The sequence below is a fragment of the Lissotriton vulgaris genome, chromosome 2_1 (genome assembly GCF_964263255.1).
Source record: "Lissotriton vulgaris chromosome 2_1, aLisVul1.2, whole genome shotgun sequence".
Taxonomy (NCBI): domain Eukaryota; kingdom Metazoa; phylum Chordata; class Amphibia; order Caudata; family Salamandridae; genus Lissotriton; species Lissotriton vulgaris.
The window spans coordinates 1,765,350,722-1,765,372,893 of record NC_141687.1 but is presented as its reverse complement, the minus strand read 5'-3'; the positions used below and the strand labels follow the sequence as shown (position 1 = coordinate 1,765,372,893).

Here is a 22,172-nt window from a genome sequence, read left to right as displayed (position 1 = left end):
TCTGGCCCGAGCCCAAAAATGTGGTGCATAAGCCTGAATGCAGAAAAAGCACTGGAGATTTAAGGAGGTGTTATGTGCGGGAACAAATCCGTTTTGATCCGAGTGTACCATGTTCGGAACTAAACGAGCCAGGCAGGCCACCAGAACCCTTGCCAGGATTTTGTAATCCGTGTTGAGCAGTGCAAGCGGTCTGTAGGACCCCAGTTCAATTGGACCCCCATCAGGTTTAGGGAGAGAGACGAGTAGGGCCTCGCGTTGGGATTTTGAAAGGGTGGAATACGATAATACTGCTTCATACATAACTTTCAACTGCGAAGCGAGCAATGTAGCATAAGATTTATAAAATTCAAGTGGCAGCCAGTCAGGGCGTGGAGTTTTCCCAGTAGCGAGGGCTAGGATACTGGACAGAATTTCTTATTGAGGGATCGACTCAATCAAACTCCACTCAGTTTTCAGGGGTGAGGTGCGGTAGGTCTAGTGCAGATAGGAAAATGTGAGTCTTCTCTGGGGTGGCCTCAGCTGATGACCGATACAACACTGAATAGTGTCGCATGAGCTCGGCATGCATCTCTTTTTGCATGTAGAGTAATGTGCTGATGGAGGAGTGGAGCTCCATAATGGGTCTCCGGGAGGGTCAGCACATAATTTCATGATCACAAACCAACCCCGCCCACTCCCAGAGTCCATACAACACTAGAGTCAGCATCTCCTTCTACCTTTGAAATGATACGACACAGAACCTCAAGAAAGAAACATACCTTTATCCAAAAGTGACATGTCTCGAAAAGAAAAAACAAACCCTAAACAGTAAACAATATTAAAAAACTACATTTGCTATCCATTATGCAGTAAATGAAATACAACAAGAATAACCGGCATTGGCCTCGGCCAATAGGATGAGAGGTTTTTGGATGAGAATAAGTAGGGAATATGGCCCTTTAAGAAGCTGCCAACTCTTCATATACAAAGGAATACAGATCAATATGTAAAGGTATGGCACAGAAGTTTGTTACCTGACTTGAAAGTGCTCCATCTGTAATTCAGTATCGAGAAGACCCTCAACAATTTATTCCAGCTTCTCCCACGAACTTTATCTGCTGGAAAAAATGAACATGTGCATTAAAAAAACAGAAGGCATCAAAATTGAAATTATTTTCAACCTGCCCGAATTAACGACACATTCCTTTGCCTCTTTCTCGTCCCTTAAGCAAACATGGTGGTAAATGAAACAGAGATGACATTGAGCACACAGTATATATTTTCCAGCATGTTTTCATGAATATTTATCTTGTACACCATGCGTTTAACCAGTGCCAGACCAGAACTAGCTTGAGGGTACAGGGGTTATACTTCAATTATTATCAACCCCGAAGAGTCCATGTCTTGGTCCTTCTGTATGCCGGATTGATCTTAAACAGGATCTTAAACCATGATACTCTTTAATTTCTTCCTTAATCTTTCTGGGTGTGTAGTAAGTATGAATTTCTGTAAAATGCAATTTAAAAGAGTCACTCATTTTAATTGTTTTTGTTTTAAATATAGGATTTTTGGGAATTCGTGTATTTTTCTCATTAGGAGGTAAAAATGTATGTAATTTAAGTAAAAAATATATATTGTTAATTTTTATATTATGGTTTAATTATTTCTTTAAAATAGTTATATTTAGTCATTTTAAGTTTAGGGGGGAATTGTGCACCCTGTGGAGGCCACACTATGGTGCCTGCCAAACTGTTCATGGTTGTACAGGGGGGGGGGGCCCATGGGTACCCCCACAAGCCCTATCTGGAGGACCCCGGGTGAATGGGGGCTGTAGCTACCAAGTCAGATTCCAACAGCCAATCTGTGTCGGAACAAGCGATTCGGAAAGGCAGCGCGAATTTGACATCATAATTGCTTGATCGCCAATGTGGTCCGGAGACCTGTATGAGTCTGCTCCGACTGACTCGTTTTCTCTGAATGCCGTTCGGAACAGACTCGGAAAGTACAAACGCTTCCCAACTATCGAAATTGGTTGGTTGGAAGGGTTTACGAATCGGTCGGAAATGCGGGTTTCGGATCAGCTGAGTAAGTATTCAGCTTATTTGTATTTTATATGTATGTTTTATGTGTTTAACATGGATCTTAATGCTTTTTTTTTACTATGGTTTCTTTTATACTATGGTTAATAACAGTTTTTGGGATTGGCTTATATTGTTATTTTTTGTTCAGGGTTTTACTTTCCACGTCTGACCTTATATTTTAACCTGGATGTGTCTTTCATCCTCTCGAAGGAAAAATCTTCCTCCACCCACCCCTTGCGTTGTGCACCCAAGGAATTTGAATTAGCCATTGGCTGCTTGATCCCAAGTAACTGGATTGGAAGTAGGCCAGAATTAACTATTATTTATACTGGCTCTTTAAGCTGTAGGGCTCTAAAGGCAAAGGTGAGTGCCTTAAATTGGTCTTGCTTCACCACAGGCAACCAGTGAGGGTGTCAAGGACTGGGTGTAAATTGTGAGACAGAAATGTTCAGAAATAATATGGCTACCGCATTTTGTACGATCTGCAGGCGACACAAAGTAAGCAGGCAAACCCAGGTAAAGACTATTTGCATAGTCTAATTTAGATGTCATTAAAGGCGTGAACAATGGTCTTTTAAGTTTCCTCGAGACAAGGTGGATCATTCTTTTTAAAGATTTAAGGGTGGCAAACCACCACCACCACCACACAGTAGGTATTTGAATCACAATAGATTCCCTTTGCATTTAACATTATAGGCTGCGCTGAAGGGCTCGGTTGACTGTAATTTTGGGTCATTAATGTTTCCAGTCATCTTTGTTATTTTGAGTAACTTGTACATATTGTTTCATTCACCAGCTCCAGCCATTTGTAAGCAGTGTAAGCAACAGCTGCTATTATTACCCAATGTGACGGTTCTCAAATTCTATACCTCTGAAGGGTGACAGGCTGATTTGGCTTTACCGGTAACTCAAATCTAGGGCAGTAAACTCTGCTCCACCTGTGAGTTTTGCCAACATTTAGAGCGCAGGATTATAGAAAAACTCTGCGAACTGCCACGTGTCAAATTTTTTCCTTGCGCACGGCTAGTCAACGTTAAGATGACAAACACGAGCTAGAAACATGGAGCGGTAGCACAAGTCCTGGTGCGATTTCTCAACTTAGGCAGTGGATACAGTTTGTGTTGAGAAAAGCTGCCACTAGAGTAGAAAATCTACTCGAGCGGCAGAAGGAAGCAACACCCTCTGGCGCAGTTCGTGCTAATTCTACAGCATGGAACAAGCTCTTGGCACTAAAATTCAGCGCGACGTGCAGAAATGGCGCCACTTGTAAGTTCCACGGAGTAAAACTCTAATAAGTTCCGCCCACCCCTAATCAAAACTAGTTGATAGCAGTGAGCACTTCAATTTGCAAAGACATCTTAACAGGAATATATTGCAGCAAAATCTTGTGAAGGTAAGTATACTTGTCTTGAATCCACAGTCATGTGACTTGATGATAGAGACACTTACTTTACATGGCTTCACATATATGTACGTTGACAACCTATACCTAATTATTTATAATTACCATCAGAATATTCTGGTGGTTGATAGGTCACAATATTTTTTTAAGAGATTTTGTCCACAATATTCTGTTACTGAACCCTTATTGATATTATCACTATGGCCAGTCCTCCTGTTTTGGTTCCAATCTGAAGTTTACCACATCTTCCCGGTGAGAAAGTGGTTTAATAGTTGGGGTGGATAGTGTGCGGTAATCGGATGCTGGTTGGCGTGGGGCCTTCTGAGGTGGATTTGGGTCGTGTAGAAGAACGAAGCGGGAGCTGTTGCAAAACCAGCCCCACTGGTGATGCTCCCTTGGTGATCAGTGGTCAGGTTGGTCAGAGTCCCACCACGGTTCTCCAGGCAGAGGTTTGTCACAAAGTTTCTAAGTCCTATGTTTAGGCAGGAGGAGTATACTCGGACACCAGACCAGAGATCCAGAACTTCAGTAACACTGGCAGGGGGGGCGGAGGGGAGGATCAAGAGTCACTCCAACAAAAGCCATCAGCAGTGTCCAGGGCAGGTACAGTTGAAACTGGTTAGCTGGTCTCTTTCAGGAAAGTGTGCTCCTTATTGGTTTTGGTAGCTTAAAAGGAGGTCAGCCAACTGTTCCTTGGAATCCATATCTCAGTCCTGGGTACAAGAAGGAGCAGGTTCAGCCCTTACACTGTCTATCAGAGGTCTCAACAGCATATGTAGTCCTTATTCTGTCTCCAACTGGCCCAGCAGTGTTCTCAAGAGGGTGAAACAGGTATGCCTGGCACTAACCTGCGGGTTGGGGGACTCCTGGCAATTCCCTAACCAATAGGGAAAAAGGCCCCAGAAGAACGCTACCCATATTTGCAGCAGTTTCTATTGGCCTGGAAACAAACCATCCCACACTGATCTTCTCTACCTAAAATCAACAAGGCAGAAACGTTCTCCTCCTATGCTGGACTCCCGAGTCCACCTTAGAGGTCTAGTCAGGGAAATGAGTAACTCTTCCTCTGTGGTCACTCAAAACCAGTTCTGGAGAAAACTCCTTTCTCATTGAGATTGGTGCCTAGCTGACGAGGACAAATTAAGGGCAGGCCCAGGTGTAAATAACAGCTGCCACCAAGCTAGGTAGCCTTTGAAGGTATAGAAGCAGCTGGGCACAGCCCCAGGCCATCTTGTCAAGGGAAAGTCAACCACTCCTGACCCCCAAGGGCCTTTGTGCCAGCTGTGGAAGCTAATTCACAGGCTAGTCCAATCCTGGGTGACAGCTGGAAGTGTAGGTAAACTGGCTTCTCGAGGTTTTAGGCAGGTTAAAGGGATGTGCAGACAGAATATAGAGTTTAAAATATAGAGTTGCACAAATACAGAGTCAGAAATATTGTGATTCAGAAATATCGACAGCACGAATATCGTGGTAAAGATTATCGACGTAAGGCAAGTAATATCTATGTTAAAAATATCAAAGTGCTTACTTTCGTTTGCAAAAATATAGTTGTTTAAAATATTGATTTTTTTAATTGCTGTTATGTATTTTAGTATATGTTTTAAATGAATGTTTTTGGTACAAGGATTGTTTGTATTTTATATATGTGTGTTACATTTTTAGTAGTTAATATTTTGTTTTATTTGAATGTTGCATTTTTAATCCGTAGAGGGTTGTGGGCTTATTTGGGAATAGGTTTTGAAGTAATTTAATTATATTAAATTAATTGATTATTTTTTATTTATTAATATTTGTTTAATTAAGATGTGATAGTGTTAAATGTGTAAAGTAATTTTTTTATTATTTAAGGATTTAATTTGTAATTAATTATGGTAAGTGTGTAATCAATTTTAGGTGTGTGTTTTAGATTTTAAAGGTGTAAAGGATGGGAAGTAATTTATTTTTAATTGAGGAATTAATAGTTGGTTAATTATATAATTAATTAATAGGTAATTATGGTAATTGGTAATTTTAGATGTGTGTTTTGGGGTCGAAGGGGTAAAGGGTGTTAAGTAGTTTATTTGTTATGGTGTGTTTATTGATATTAAATTAATTAACAATGTATTATGGCAATTGTGTAATTTTAGGTGTGTGTTGTGTTTATAGGCGTAATGGATGGGAAGTAATTTGTGTTTAATTAATTAATACATAGTTGTTAATTGATGTTAATTATTTGATATTTATTTTGGGTAATTATTTTTGTGTGTGTTTTTACTTTTAAATGGGTAACGGGTGGGCATTAAATACATTTTAATTACTTTATATTTAGTTGTTATTAGTAATACTTTTTAATTTAAAAATAAGTTTTAATTGCGTTTTATAATTTTATAGTTTAATTTAGGTGTGTGTTGTGGACATTATAGTGTTAACGTGTGTGTAGTTTATGTTTATTAGTTTTTTTTAATGGTTTTTTAATTGATTATTATGTTAATTATGGAAGTAAATTTAAAATGTTGAAGTGTGTTGCTATTGGTGTGGAGTTATTGGGTAGGAAATAAATACATTTATGGATTAATGTTTTTGTTTGTAAATATTTGATATAATATTTGTTATTTGTAATCAATATTATAATATGTTTTCTTTTGATGTATACTATTTTTTCAATTTTTAAAGTATTATTTATTTTTCTTAATGTTAAATATATATTTTATTTTACTGTTGTAGTGTGAATAGTAATGTTTGCCTCTCTGCTATCCACCACTTTCCCTACTGTTGAACTCATGGAGTGGGAATAGTAAATTTTACCCATCCGCAATCCACCACTTTCCCTACTGTTGCACTCACTCGAGCGGAATAGTACATTTTACCCCTCCGCTATCCAACACTTTCTCTACTGTCGCACTCATTGGAGTGGGAATAGTAAGTTTTGCCTCTCCACTATACAACACTTTCCCCACTGTTGCAACCAATGGAGTGGGAAAAGTACATTTTACCCCTCCACTATCAAACACTTTCCCTACTGTTGCACTCACTGGAATAGGAATAGTTATTTGTACCCCTCCACTACCCAACACTTTCTCTACTGTTACACTGACTGAATTATGAATTTTAAGTTTAAATATTTGTAATGTTTTAGTTTTTTTGATATTTTAAAATGCTGGTATATATTTTTATTTTTATAGAAATCTTAAACATTTAACAAAAAGAATACTTTATCAATTGTTTTAAAGTAAATATATATGTATAACTAATTATGTGTGCGCTCATCTTTTTTGATTAAGTTTATTTGTTAAATGTAAATTAAATGTATTTTATTTTGTTAAAATTGAATTTTATATTTAAGATACTTAATATATCTTATTTTATATAGATATAAGTCGATATTTTGTACATCTATTTTTTTTACATTTAATTTTTTGATCAGTATTTTTGTACTTACCTGTTTAAGTATAGGAGCCGATATTTTTATTGTCTATATTTTTTGTCAATATTTTTTACATTGATATTTATTACATTGATGTTGTGTCAGTGAGCTTAAAAAAATATTTATTACAAATTTTACCATTCCAGTGGATTAGGCTTGTAATAAATATTTTAAAAAGTCCAAGAACGAACTTTGCAGCTGGTGTCTAAGTGGAGAACATGTTTAACTTTAATATTAGCTCCCAATGCTTTCCTATGTAAAAGCTAATAATGCTGCAGTGAAAATAGCTTTTGGGTCTTGTCACTAACTTTTACATGTTCTACTTTTAAATATCATGCTCCTTGCCTTATTGTGCCCGAAAGCTAACTTAGGGGTGGCTTATTAATATTTGGAAAGAGGGTGAGGAAATATAAATTTTATGGTCAAGATGTGTTCCCTAGCGCGCACCCCACCGTCTCCATGTACGAATTAAGGTGCATGTAACTTCCCTCCTGTAACCGCTATGAAGACGCAAATACATTTGCGTCCTACGTTAACATGTCCTCTTTCAGACCCACCATGAATGGGTTGAATGGTCCGTTCCTAAGTATGCTATGCCAACATCTTTTTGTAGTGTACTTCTACGTTTTTCAGCTCTAGCTGAGTAGGCCCTGAATTTCTGCCACCGAGCCTCTTCCTTGGCTTCTGACTCCAAGGGCCTCTGCCCAGGCTGCCTCTGTACCCGTGAACTCTGACTTACTTTCAGCGCGGCCCCTCGCGCTCAGCTCAGCCTGCTGCCTGCCAAGATTGACTATAACCTTCGAGTTATCTGTTCCGCTCCTCGAAAATACATTCCTGCCTACTAGCTTCAGTAAACATCCTCCCAGCTGCAGAGCCAGAGGGCCGACCTGTCTCAGTGCAAGTAATTCATAGCTCCTGTTACCATGCTTCCATGGAAGGCCTCGTGCCCCACGCTTTCTCATGCAGACACTTAGGCGCTTATACATGCATCCACAGTTAGCATAAGAATAGCTTCTGCCCTAGAGACCTTTCCGCTCAGATAATATGGCTCCTAAACATCAGATATCAGATATGATAGACGTACAAGTTGATCTGACATGCCAGACTTCTGTCTCTTTCCGTCAGTGTAAATGTCAAGTCCCCTGCACCCCTCCAATCACACGTCATGCAGCTGCGCGCACATCCAAGCTTCCGATTTCTGCTGACATTGCCACATTTCTGCTTAGTGCCACCCACCCGTGACACCTATCAGTGACGTTTCTAGCACACACCTCTAGTTCACGCCTCTTGATTACGTACTAGTACCACGTGTATACTGTTATCTTGTCTTCTCTCAGCTGTTACGCCTCCTGCACTGTTGCTTATGGCATGAATTAAGTATATAAGCTATGTACTGTTAATAAAATGTAGCGCTCTATCCTTTCTGACACCCCTGTGGTGGTCAGAATCCGATATCCTGGTCATGACCATTCCTTGTTAAGGAATAAAACCCCTAAGAAACTCTAACACCACGGACTCTGTCTTTTTCTTCCGATCTGAGTTATTGATTAAGTACTTACCTGCATAGAAATTAAGAGAGTAAATTAATTATTTACGTCATTTTGGCGCCCGAATAGGGACCCCCTCCCCCACCTCACGCGCCGGTTGGCGCATTGCAAGCTCTGTCCCCTGCCATCAGTTAGATGGAACCTACGCGTACCGGCAGGATTTCCTGCATCTCCCTCTGACCCACGGAGGTGACGAAGACTGCGATCAGTGCCCAGACGAGGCGGTGAGGAGTGCGGAGGATCCCGACCAGAGCCTAGCCGAAAGAAACAAGGTCCGAGGTGTCAAGAGGCCCACCAGGTTTCCGAAGTTTTCCGAAGTTTTCCGAAGTGTCGAGTCGAGTCCAGTCGAGTTTTCCGAGGCCTTCTGTTCCGTGCTTCCCGGTGAGTACCATTGCTGGGACGTATCTAGACGGGTTTGGGTACACAAGTCCGGTCTGCACTGTTTTTAGGCAGTGTATCTGTACTGTTTAGCAGTATATCTAGTATTCTGAATTTCTGAATTTCTGCACTGTTACATCAGTGTATCTGTACTGTTTAGCAGTACATCCGGTATAGGGGGTAGTCATCTATGTCTAAAATATCCTTTTTATGTGATTAATGTCGTGGTATGAATGTGAATGTGACCGTTTTTATGTGAATTATTGTGTTTCCTTGTACAATACCCAGTATTAAAGCAAACTAAGGACTGAGCATTCCGTATTAAGTAAGCAAAATGCAGTTTTTCAACAAATTAAAGCAGATAGGAACTAGGAAAGGGATACTAGAGGAAGAAATTCCTATTCCCCCTAGGGACACTCCAGGTAACTTTATGTACCATAAACATGGCATAGACGCCATATTGTATCTAGACTTATGGACTGACTATACTAAACACCTAGACGAAAGACACCGATGGCCCGCTAACGGAACATGGGATGCCGAGTGCATCATGAAGGTCGAGGAAGCACTATGGAAAAAGAAAGCCAGACAATCTCAGAAAGACGCCATAGAATTTTGGCGTAAGGAATCACATAAACGTGCTGAAAGAGCACTCCGTAGAGAAGACAGACTTAAAGAATCAGAGAAAGCACAGGAAAATGAACTAGTTACCGAGGGGATCCGAGTAAAAAGTGAACAGATAGACCGCGCACGACATAATCTTGTGAATAGTATGTATCTTGTGGCCGAGGGTACACCTGAGGCCCTATCAGAAATACCGAAAAACTTACCGTCACCATTAGTTCCAACTAAAGTAATGCATAAGACTACTAAAGACATATTCCTAAATTCATATTTAGAGGATGTAGCACCAGCTTACACCAATCTGCCTGTTCGTGCCCTGCCTACTGACAGGGACGGGGGTGGCACTCCGCCCCCAGGTCATGTTCCGCCGGTACCGCGACAGACCTCCCCCGCTCCGCCAGCTCCACCACTTCCCACACCCAAAATCGACTTACCGAAACAAGGTCTACCTGATCTTACTAAACGACAAATTCAAGTTCAGATACAGACTCCATAGGAAGATAATGCCCAAGCCTCCGCTTCAGGAGGGGCGACCGCGGGTCTTCGGACCCCGCCACTGACACGCAGACTCAATATCAGGGATACGCAGAGTCCTCTCACGTTCAAGTCTCCTCGTCTTGACGCATTCAGAGAAAACATTTCCGTTTGTAGATATGATCCAGTACCCGGTAAAGACGATCTAATGATATTGGCATCACTACGGTTAAGATCTGCTACTGATATCTTGCTATGCTATGTAGGAATGAAGGACCGTCTAGATAGAATATATGAGTTTGTTCAGACAGGGAAAGACCCTGACAGTATCAAGAATGCCATGGAAAACCAGAAAGTTGACATTCAAGCACAGATACTACGATTTTTCATAAATTGTCTAATAAGAGAACGAGATAGGCCTGGAACAGATCAGAGTGAATTAGATGCACTGAACAAGTGGGGTCAAAATATAGCCGATGGAAAACATGACAAGGGGACTTGCATAGCCAGTATGTATAGGAAAATTAGAAAAGCAGTGATAGCAGTACACGAAAAGGGCAAAGAACAAGCTTCCTCCGAGGAGGAAGAAGAACTTGTAGAACCAGAAAGGACTACGGATACTATAGCGTATGTAGGTAAGGGAACTTACCTTAGGAAGGGCATCCGTCCGGAAAGCAAGAGAGTTTTTCTCTCTGCTTTAACAAATCCGAATTCGTCTGAACATCAGTTCCAAGAAACTGATAAAAGGCTTCGAGACCGAATGGGGTACCATGTACTCAATTCTATGGATGAACAGGAACTAGCCCGGTCAGCCGTATTATGGGCCGAAAATCCAGACATGTATAATGATGATACATTAGCGCAGACATTCCTGAACCTCTCCCCAGACGAACAGAAATTAGCAGGCGTATACATGATTCAGCACCTCCTCATCAAGTACAGAAACCATCATTCTGACCCAGGTCCCTTACACGAAACACTAGAAGCACTACTTATGGACAGATGGAGAGGTTTCAGTACCAAGTTAATACAAATAATTCTAGAACAACGACATAAATAGAACGCCTTCATAAGCTCTGAATATGTTCCCGCCCCGCCTCCAGAAAGGAAAACGTACCACATGCAATGCGGGGGTGGCATTGAAAGTCAGAACCCCTTACGAGAAGTACACCCAGTTATGGGTACAGATAATATCTTGAAACGTGTATATGTACACACGCCATTGACCAAGCTAGAACTGTTAGAAATGAAGAAACTAGTCCCGTGTCATGATAAAGACCCTACAGGTTTTCACAGAGAGCTTAAAGACATGTTACTAATGGGGGATTACACGTATGATGATATCATGAAAATGTTGAAAGTATTACTGCCCACGGGTATCTTCGAGAAATTGAAGGAAAAGGAATGGGAGGTGGGGGACACAAAGATTGCATGGGCAGAAATAGAAGACGAAGAAAGAAAACGGGTCCCAGGGGTAGGCCTTGGGGATAAGACTAAAGCATTACCCGGTTTGATAGTACAGGTCCTGCCAAGATTATTGACAACTAGAAAGGAAGATTGGGACGCCATCTCGTCCTGTAAACAGAAACATGATGAAGATACTAGTGACTTCTATTCAAGATTTGAGAAATGTTTTATTATTAATAGTGGCCTCCAACCAAGTAGCGAATCATATCCGCATCTTTTTGTATCTAAATTAGTCGAGAACTCCCTACCATTAGTTAAAAACCGAGTGTACAAGGTTGAAAGTACTTGGCAGGCAAATACGCCATCCCAGATGTTACAAATGTTACAATATCACCAGAACAGAATTAGAGAAGAACAAGATCAGGAACAGAAACGTATGAAAGACACGAAGATGAAAATGTTAGTAGCACAGACGGTCCCAGCCGACGGTCAGAGAAAAGGTGGGGCCCAGACAAGTCACCCTACAGCTCCCGTTAAAGGGACATGTAATTACTGCAAGCAGCCAGGTCACTACGTACATGAATGTCCAGTCCTGAAACATAACATAGCAACAGGTAAGACTAAAGAAAGACCGCATCCGCCTAGACACGACCCTGGGCATCAACAGACCTCACAGAGCGAACAGCCCATGCAGAACACACAGCCTATGCATGCCTCATCACACACAGCACAGACAGTAGCGGTACCACAGCCACAGCCCATTGCCGCGACTCAGCAAGTTTCATAACAGATGTACCAGTATGCCCAGTCGGCATATCCAGATTACCCCCGATATACATGAAACAGCCTAGAGAGGGAAGGTGGCCTGCCTCTTATTGAAATTCCTGTAGATCAAGAAGGCCCTTATGTACACAGTCAGGTATTGGGAAAAGATAGAAAGTTTTTAATTGACACAGGGGCAAGTCGCACCACAATCAGCCATGATGAAGTCCCAGGGGCACCCCTCTCAGGCTCACAGAATGTTTCCCTTGGTTTTTCAGGACAGCCTATTGTAAATGAGGTATCGGAACCAGTACCCTTGGCTGTGGGTCCATTATCACGTATTACAGACCTGTTACTCACGAAATCATGTCCAGAAAATCTGTTAGGAATCAAAACTCTGAAAGCTCTAGGAGCTATAATATGCTGTTCCCCGGAGGGAGTTAGACTCTTTCTACGGGATTTCAAGGGTCACTATGTTTTAAGAGAGTTTGATGTCAGATTGAAAAATGTGCCAGATTACTTGTGGGCAAAGGGCCCAACTGATGTAGGTTGCATGCATATCACTCCATACCGTGTTACACTCAAGACAGGTGTTGTTTTACTCAGAATCAGACAATACAAGTTACCACCCGATGCTGTAGTGGCTTTACTGAAAATCATTGAAGAGCTCATTGCCCAAGGAGTGGTCGTAGAGACCGACTCCAATGTCTGTAATTCCCCCATCATTCCGATTCTTAAACGTACCGACCCCAATGCACCGCCAGTATATCGGCTGGTGATTGATTTAAGAGAATTGAACAAATGTACTGTACCACAATACCCTGTGGTCCCCGACATCTCTTCCTTATTGACTGCTATTGATTCAGAAGCGACGTTCTTTACTGTAATTGATCTCAAGAACGCCTTCTTTAGTGTACCTATTGACCCCGACAGCCAATATCTATTCGGATTCAGTTTAAATGGACGAAGTTTCAAATTTTCCCGCGCACCTCAAGGATTCACAGAAAGCCCCAGCATCTATAGTCAAGCACTGAAAAGACAACTAGATTGTATTCAAATGCCAGTTAACACCGCTTTACTGCAATACGTCGATGATCTGCTGATCACCGCACGAAGTGAGCCCGAATGCGAACAAGCATCACTGACAGTTTTACATTTCCTGGCAGACAAGGGACACAAGGTGTCCCCTTCAAAGCTACAATTCTGTGTTCAGCAAGTTGTGTACTTGGGTCACTTGCTGTCCAAAGTGGGGAGACAGCTCACTCCCGATCGCATCCAGTTAATTGTAAATATGCCGCAACCCCAGACACAAAAGGAAGTGCGGGCCTTCATAGGCCTCACCTCATACTGCAGACAATGGATTCCTCAATATGCATTTCTAGCTAAACCACTTATCCAGTTAACAACACAGGAGGCCGCGACCTCGACTGCCCTCCCTTGGACTCAGGAACACACACAAGCTTTTGAAGAATTAAAGAAAGCCTTATGCCAAGCACCAGTTTTAGCGACACCATGTTACAGCAAACCGTTTACACTTTTTGTTACAGAACGTGATGGTACAGCATTGTCTGTCCTCACTCAAGATCAAGCAGGTTCACATAAGCCTTGCGCTTATTTTTCAAGTACATTGGATTCAGTAGCTCAGGCACTCCCTGCATGCTTAAAGTCAGTAGCAGCGACAGCGTTAGCAATAAGACAAAGTGATTCAATTGTGTTAGGCCATCAATTAACAGTACAAGTTCCACACTCTGTAGAGGTTCTGTTAAACAGAACCCAGACTCAGCACCTGACTATAGCACGACTGACAGGTTACGAATTAACGCTATTCCAGCCACACATAGAAATCAGACGCTGCAGCATCCTGAACCCAGCAACACTGTTACCTACCATTATGACAGATCCAGCCCCGCATGATTGCATAGAGATCATTAATGCAGTAACAAAGCCTCGACGAGACTTAACAGATGTACCATTGACAAATCCAGACCTGACACTTTACGTGGATGGTTCATGCCTGAGACCAAATACAGGAGAGTTAGTGGCCGCATATGCAGTGACCACTGAAACCGAAGTTAAAGAAACACATCGTATTGACACACTGTCTGCTCAAGCAGCAGAGCTTATTGCTCTGACCCGAGCTTGTATTCTAGCCAAGAACAGAAATGTCAACATATACACTGATTCCCGCTATGCTTTCGGAGTCGTACACGACTTCGGCATGTTATGGCAAGAAAGAGGTTTCCTGACCTCTCATGGTGCCAAGATCCAACACGGTCCCCTCATTCAAGCGCTGTTAGAAGCAATACATCTACCTTCAGGCATATCGGTCATGAAGTGTAAAGCACATACTAAAGCCACAGATTCTGTTTCCCAGGGTAACGACCTGGCAGACCAGACAGCAAAACATACAGCACTGACTCACACTCAGACAACTGATATGACAAAGACAATAGTACCAACTAGGTGTATGGCAGTCAGGGATCCCACACTAGATGTTATCGATATTCAGGCACATGCTACCCCAGATGAAATAAAGAAATGGATTGAACTAGGAGGGATCCAGACAGATCAAGGTTGGATGACAAAGGGAAAATCTACATGGTTTCTCCCTGACTCTATGGTTCAAGTCATGATAAATACAGCACATAGTCCAGCACATCTAGGAGAGAAAGCGATGTTAGACAGTTTACAAAACCTTTGGAACAATAAACACTTACGAGCCGCCGCAAAACAGAAAGTGCGTACTTGCATGATCTGTTGTCAGTTCAATCCAGGAAAAAGCGTCCCTGTAGAGCAAGGTGGATTTCATCCTCCCGATCACCCTTTTGAAGTCCTCCAGATGGATTATATCCAGATGGACCGATGTCGAGGATTCAAGTATGTCCTCGTAGTTGTCTGTGCTCTGTCCCGCTGGACCGAAGCATACCCAGTCCCAGATTACACTGCTCCGACCACTGCTAAGCAACTGGTTCGTGAATTCTTCCCACGATACGGCTTGCCTCGTGTCGTGTACTCAGATAACGGTCAGCCATTCTCATCTGCATTAATGAAGGAAGTTTCTTTACTGCTAGGATACCAGTGGAAATTCCATTGTGTCCGACATCCCGAAGCCGCAGGCCTGGTAGAAAGGCATAATCAGACACTGAAAATACGCCTTGCAAAGATATGTCAGGAGAAAGGGGTCGACTGGATAGTCGCCCTGCCAGTGGCACTATTCTACATGAGGATGGTCGCCCACTCGAGATCAGGGCTATCCCCGTACGAAGTGGTTTTTGGCAGACCACCGAATATGTGGGGGACGCCCATTCCGAAAAAGATCACTGATGTTGATTGTAACATGTTGACAGATTACCTTGCCTCCTTGATGTCTGCACTCCAATCATGTCGTTCACAGGTTGCCGCAGCCTTCCCTGACAACACTGATGTAAAGCCACACGAGGTCCGTCCTGGGGACCTGGTACTGGTCCGAAATTTCGACAGGAAGAGTCCGCTGGAGCCCCGCTGGAAATCTCCGAAGACCGTCCTTCTCACCACGAGGACCGCCGTGAAGATTGAGGGGAGAAAGGGGTGGGTCCACACGAGTCATGTGAAAAAATTTTCCGAACTGAAACCTGATCGAGACTCGTCCACCCCCACCAAAGACTGTGTTAAGCCAAAGGACTTTACAGTATCCGAACGAGAAAAAACTCCCCAAGAAGAATACAGGTCGAAACTCCGATCTAGCAAGTCAGACAGTTTAATTGTTTAAGTCCTCCCCTAGGTGAATCGGTTAAATAGTTTCTGACATGTATCCCCTAGATCGAGATAGAGAGAGACAAGTTAAAAAAGGTGCATATTGTAAATCACTCCGTAGTCACTGTATAGTGACACTAGTAATCATGTTTATTATAAGTATTTTAGTTATTGTTGCTAGCCTTCTGCTACCTATCTACTGGCCTATTTTCAAGCGTGAACAATCTGTTTATAATGTCTCTGCTGAACACACTTTTAGTGAATTACCTGCACACGAACTCTCTTACAGACTTGCGCTGCGCAACAATACATTCATTAGTATGTTACACCACTCCCATCAGACGAACAATGCTACAGACTGCTGGATATGTGGCCGACTCCCTCCCTACCAGAACTACAAGGGAGCTCTGCCCCTCTTTCCGTACCCGTTCACTCACAATGGCTCCTGTGGAGCATGGTTTAAAATAATTAATTCCTTAGATCCTGATATTGCTGTTTTCGATGGGGGCTGGGTTTGGGGAAACTTGAACTTAGTCCTGCTCGACGTCTGTTACCCTGATAAGGAGGGACTCCCCACTCGAAGAGGAACTGATCTAGAAAATGAAGTATATGGATTAGGTAACTACACAATTAGTCTTATGATCCTTACTGTTGAATCCGAAGCTGCACCAGTTCTGCCCCATATGCTAGTATTACCAGTCACTGGTGAGTTATGTGTCCGAAAGAAAGGGTCAGTACACTTAGGTCATAGTAAATGCACTACTGTGGTCGAATTCAGTGATCATGGTAAATCATCCTTTAAAGCTATCAATCACTCCTATTTTGTTTGTGGTCATACCGCATACATACGTTTGCCTCCAGATTGGGATGGTACCTGTTATATTGCATTCCTTCTACCACCTGTTTTCCTAGCTCCCCCTGATTACCATAGAAATACCAATCTAGTAAAGAATAGACCCAGAAGAGATATCCCACTTGTCGACTACACAGAAACGGCATGGGAACAGTACACTGACTTCAATAAGGGATTCTTTTTCTTTTTAGGACCTGTCCAAAACAGTAAATTAATACGTAGATTAACTAGAACACTTGAAGTTGTAGTACATGAAACTGCCTCCGCTTTAGGTAACTTAACAGAGGAGCAATCTGCTATGCGGGTTGTTGTTCTTCAAAATCGTCTTGTTATTGACGTCATCTTGGCAGATAGAGGTGGAGCCTGTAAGGTCATCGGGTCAAGTTGCTGCGTTTTCATCCCACAAAATGCGCCATCTGTTTATCAAGCTATTACCCGTCTGCATAAAATTGCAAATCAGATACATCAGAATCCAGGCACCTGGACTTGGTCCGGTTGGTTCTGGACAACGTTAACTGCTTGGGGATGGAAGATCCTATCCTTCCTAGGGTTTGGCCTTGTCATAGTATTCAGCTGCTGCCTGTGCCTACAGTGTGGGCCGGCGATATGTGGACTGTGTGCCACATCGTGCATTGAACATTCCAGTTTCCTCTCAAACCGTCAAAGAAAGAAAGATGAGCAAATGATGTTGCAAGAACAAACTGATCAATTTATGATGATTAATATATCATGAAGGGTCCGTAGGGAACAAGGAGGGAATGAGGAAATATAAATGTTATGGTCAAGATGTGTTCCCTAGCGCGCACCCCACCGTCTCCATGTACGAATTAAGGTGCATGTAACTTCCCTCCTGTAACCGCTATGAAGACGCAAATACATTTGCGTCCTACGTTAACATGTCCTCTTTCAGACCCACCTTGAATGTGTTGAATGGTCCGTTCCTAAGTATGCTATGCCAACATCTTTTTGTAGTGTACTTCTACGTTTTTCAGCTCTAGCTGAGTAGGCCCTGAATTTCTGCCACCGAGCCTCTTCCTTGGCTTCTGACTCCAAGGGCCTCTGCCCAGGCTGCCTCTGTACCCGTGAACTCTGACTTACTTTCAGCGCGGCCCCTCGCGCTCAGCTCAGCCTGCTGCCTGCCAAGATTGACTATAACCTTCGAGTTATCTGTTCCGCTCCTCGAAAATACATTCCTGCCTACTAGCTTCAGTAAACATCCTCCCAGCTGCAGAACCAGAGGGCCGACCTGTCTCAGTGCAAGTAATTCATAGCTCCTGTTACCATGCTTCCATGGAAGGCCTCGTGCCCCACGCTTTCTCATGCAGACACTTAGGCGCTTATACATGCATCCACAGTTAGCATAAGAATAGCTTCTGCCCTAGAGACCTTTCCGCTCAGATAATATGGTTCCTAAACATCAGATATCAGATATGATAAACGTACAAGTTGATCTGACATGCCAGACTTCTGTCTCTTTCCGTCAGTGTAAATGTCAAGTCCCCTGCACCCCTCCAATCACACGTCATGCAGCTGCGCGCGCATCCAAGCTTCCGATTTCTGCTGACATTGCCACATTTCTGCTTAGTGCCACCCACCCGTGACACCTATCAGTGACGTTTCTAGCACACACCTCTAGTTCACGCCTCTTGATTACGTACTAGTACCACGTGTATACTGTTATCTTGTCTTCTCTCAGCTGTTACGCCTCCTGCACTGTTGCTTATGGCATGAATTAAGTATATAAGCTATGTACTGTTAATAAAATGTAGCGCTCTATCCTTTCTGACACCCCTGTGGTGGTCAGAATCCGATATCCTGGTCATGACCATTCCTTGTTAAGGAATAAAACCCCTAAGAAACTCTAACACCACGGACTCTGTCTTTTTCTTCCGATCTGAGTTATTATTGATTAAGTACTTACCTGCATAGAAATTAAGAGAGTAATTTAATTATTTACGTCAAGGGTTTAGGCATGTTAAAAGGAGTTATTTTTACATGTCGAATTTGCAGTTCAAAGCTGCACAGCCAGGTCACTGGTGGAAGGCCTGAAATCATATTTTGCATGGTCACTTTAGTGGTGGTACAATGTGTGTGGCAATCCACTCGAGACATTTAGCTTGTGCAGCTGTGGCTACACTTTGTACCATATATTAAGAACTTATATGCAAAGTTAAGTATGGCAATTAGGAATATAGCCAAATACAACATGTTTTAGGGGTCAGAGCACATACACTGTGCACTGGACATAAGTGTCCCAGTGTGCAGAGTACGAAAAAAACAGCAACACAATCTAGCAAAAAATGGGGTTGGGGGAAACACTTAAAGGGGCATTTTCCTACACTCCTACCTCATCCTACAATCTCATCCAATCTAAGACATACAGTTCATGGACATCACAAAGTGGGAGAAGGCATTTGATAGCGATTGATGGGGGCTAAAAAAATTATTAATGGTAAGGAAGAGAGAAAACGATGCACCTGTTTCCTGGAGGGATTCACCATCAAGAGAAATGCACGATTTGCGGAAGCTGACTGTTGAGCATATTTGTAGGGTTTGAGGGCCAAGCCAGCACTATATCTTTATGCAAAATGTAGGCCTTTCAATGACCTGAAACAGTATTATTAGGCTAGATTGCCATCATTTTTTAGCAACATGAGAAGTGATGTGGAATATGTGAACAGCACTAGGATTACAAAGTTTAGTATTGTAGACTGGTCAGTTAATGTTCATGAATTTTGGGTGTTTTCGGGGAACCTCAATGTATCCACTGGATATACTCTCCATTTGGGATGCTTGAGGGTAGGGTGGGGGGCGGGGGGGAATGTTGTCCTAACAAACACAAAGCGACCTGTTTCACATGCTGGCTCTTGATAGCCGTTTTAATTAACTTAAATAAAAGCAAGTGTGTAATAATACACAAACATTGATTAATATTTTATTTATTTATTATTGAGTTTTATATAACGTAAACTTGACGTGAAGGCATCAGAGCTTCACAGAAATTGGCAGAATGGAGGTTACACAAGTTACATATGGAGTAAATACAATCTCACAAATTACACGAGTTACATATGGAGCAAATACAATTCCATGAAGTACATATGAATACATAGTCACAGTATATGCACAAGGTATAGTAGGATATGTGGGCGATATGGATCTGAGGTAGTTTCAGGAAGGTGTTGTGACGTTGTGGAGGTAGAGGTGAGGTTTTTTTCCCCAAAGTAGTGGATAGTGACATTCAGATTTATTTGAAGTGTGTGGGGTCAGAGCATCGGGCCAGTCAGAAGGCATAGGGGAAAGGTTTAGGTACTTATCGAGGGAGGAGTTTAAATTTCTTCTTGAAGTGGTGGAATGGTTGCATGTCACGCAAATCTTGAGGCAGCATGTTCCAGATTCTGGGAGCATTCCTGGAGAAGGAGCAAGTGAAAGACTTCTCTTTCTTCAGTTTGGGCGGTATCAAGAGTAGACTGTTAGAGCTACAAAGAGGTCACTTTTGGCCAGCTTTAACTAGTTTGTTTGCGAGGTAAAGTGGTTTTTCGATGTAGAGAGCTTTGGGTGCTATGCAGGCAGTTTTGAGCATACATCTTGCCTTGATCGATAGCCAGTTGAGGTTCATGAGAGTCGGGGTAATGTGGTCAAAGCGACTGTCCTCCGGCAGTCATCTGACGGTTGCATGGAGTGTAGCTTTCAAAGGGGCTCAGTGTGTTTTTGGGGTGCCTGTAATCGTTGCATTACCGCAATCCAGCTTGGAAAGGACTAAGGTTTGCACCACTGTCTTTAAGTCTTCGATGGGGATGAAGGGTTTGACTTCAAGGTGTTGTGTGTAGATGGTGCTTTTGGCTGAAGCACTGATATGCTTTTTCATGTTCAGATTAGTGTTAAGTGTAATCCCCAGCGATTTGACAGAGCTGGAGATCGATAGTTTGCAATTTAATGTAGTGAGGTTGATGAGGAAGGAATCTAAGGGACAGGACTTTTCTTTTCGTAGGATGAGGAGGAGTTCGGTTTTGCTGGGGTTGAACTTAAGGTTAGCCAGGACTGAACCATGGAGAGAGTGGTGTTTCGGTGCTTGATGTCTTTAACGATGAGATTTTAATGCAGAGTGAGGTGTTGTCTGCATAGAGAGGATATTCTGGCTTGTTCCAGGAACATAGCAAGGGGTTCCATATAGAGGTTGAATAGGGCGGGAGATAGGACTGAATCTTTTGGGACTCCTTGTGAAACTGGTGTTGCTTTAGTTGTGGAGTTATTTAGTTTGATTAGCTGTGATCACTGGTTCAGGAAAGAGGCACACCACTGTAGGGCAGTTCAATTGATGCCTACACCCTGTGAGAGGGTGTTTAGGAGGATGTCATGATTGACAGTATCAAATGCAGCCGCCAGGTCAAGGAAGACTAGGAGACAGGCATGGCCATCATCTAGACATCTGTGAAGGCCATCTGTGACATTCAGTATTTCAGTCTCTGTACTACAGCCTCTTCTGAAGCCAGATGGGAAGGTGTTATGCTGGTTGTATTTTTCAATGTGGTTGTTGACTTGTGCAAGCACACATTTTTCAATGGTTTTGGCTAGGAGAGGGAGGTTAGTTATAGGTCTGTAATTGTTACGGTCATTTAGGTTGGTGTCTGGTTTTTTTGAAGAGGGGGTGATTTGTCAGAGTTTAAGGGAGGCTGGCATGGAAGCGTTCAATAGGGAGGAGTTCATGATTTTGGTCCATAAGGGAGATATAATGTGACTTAGATTATTAACAAGGTCAGCAGGGAGGGGGTTAGAGATGTGCAATGTCAGCTTCATACAGGCTAGCAATGTGTGGACTTCTTAGGGGATGTGGTTGAATTCAGTCCTGGTTGCATCATTTTTGAGTTTCAGTGGTTTGAGGCTGGTGTTCTGTATTGGCAGGAGGGGGGAAGATTTGGGAGACAACCATTAGTTGGAGGAAGGAACTTGGGTGGACCCTTGTTTTTGGGGTGGGGGGTAACCTTGGTGTAGGGTGGGCGGCGTGGTTGGTACACAAGAGAGTTCAATGTTAGATATTTTCTCAAAGACGAATGTTGCGAATTCTTCACATCGCTTAGTAGAATCATTAATTAAGTCTTGGGGGACAGAGGAGGTTTGCTGATTGGTTATGTTGAAAAGGCTTTTAGGTCTGTTCCTGGATTGGTCGATTTGTGCTCAGAAGAAGGATGATTCTTCTCTGAAGATGTGTTTTTGGGGAGTTCTGCTCGTAGGGTTGAGAGATTGGTTAGCAAGGACTGTTGTCTCCAATTTCATTCAGGCATTCAGAACTGTTGCCTTTCTTTTCTGAAGTCTTTATTAAACCAGGATCTGGAAGGGCTATTTCTTGATTTCTTGAGTTTCAGGGGGATGATAGTGTCCAGGAGTGCTGCCATTTTTGTGGTGTAGTGCGCAGTGAGGTCATCGGCAGAGGTGAGGTCTGGTGGGGGTGGAATTTAGAAGCTGACTAAACCTTCTAACTCTGCTTCGGAGATTTGGTGTGTGTTCCTAGCCCAGTGCTTGGGACGGTTAG

At 42.6% G+C, this 22,172-nt stretch overlaps 1 protein-coding gene across 6 annotated transcripts in view; it reads right to left on the bottom strand.

The window, feature by feature from the left end:
• C2_1H11orf24 (chromosome 2_1 C11orf24 homolog) overlaps positions 1-22,172 on the bottom strand; it is a 300,999-nt gene that overhangs the window by 138,877 nt on the left and 139,950 nt on the right. For 4 of the 6 annotated variants that reach the window (XR_015308516.1, XM_086957818.1, XM_086957819.1 and 1 more), the window contains exon 3: positions 1,014-1,097. The gene's annotated coding sequence lies outside the window, so the exon portion shown is untranslated. The remainder of the gene's footprint in view (positions 1-1,013; positions 1,098-22,172) is intronic. The other 2 variants (XM_086957821.1, XM_086957820.1) reach the window with 1 other exon arrangement.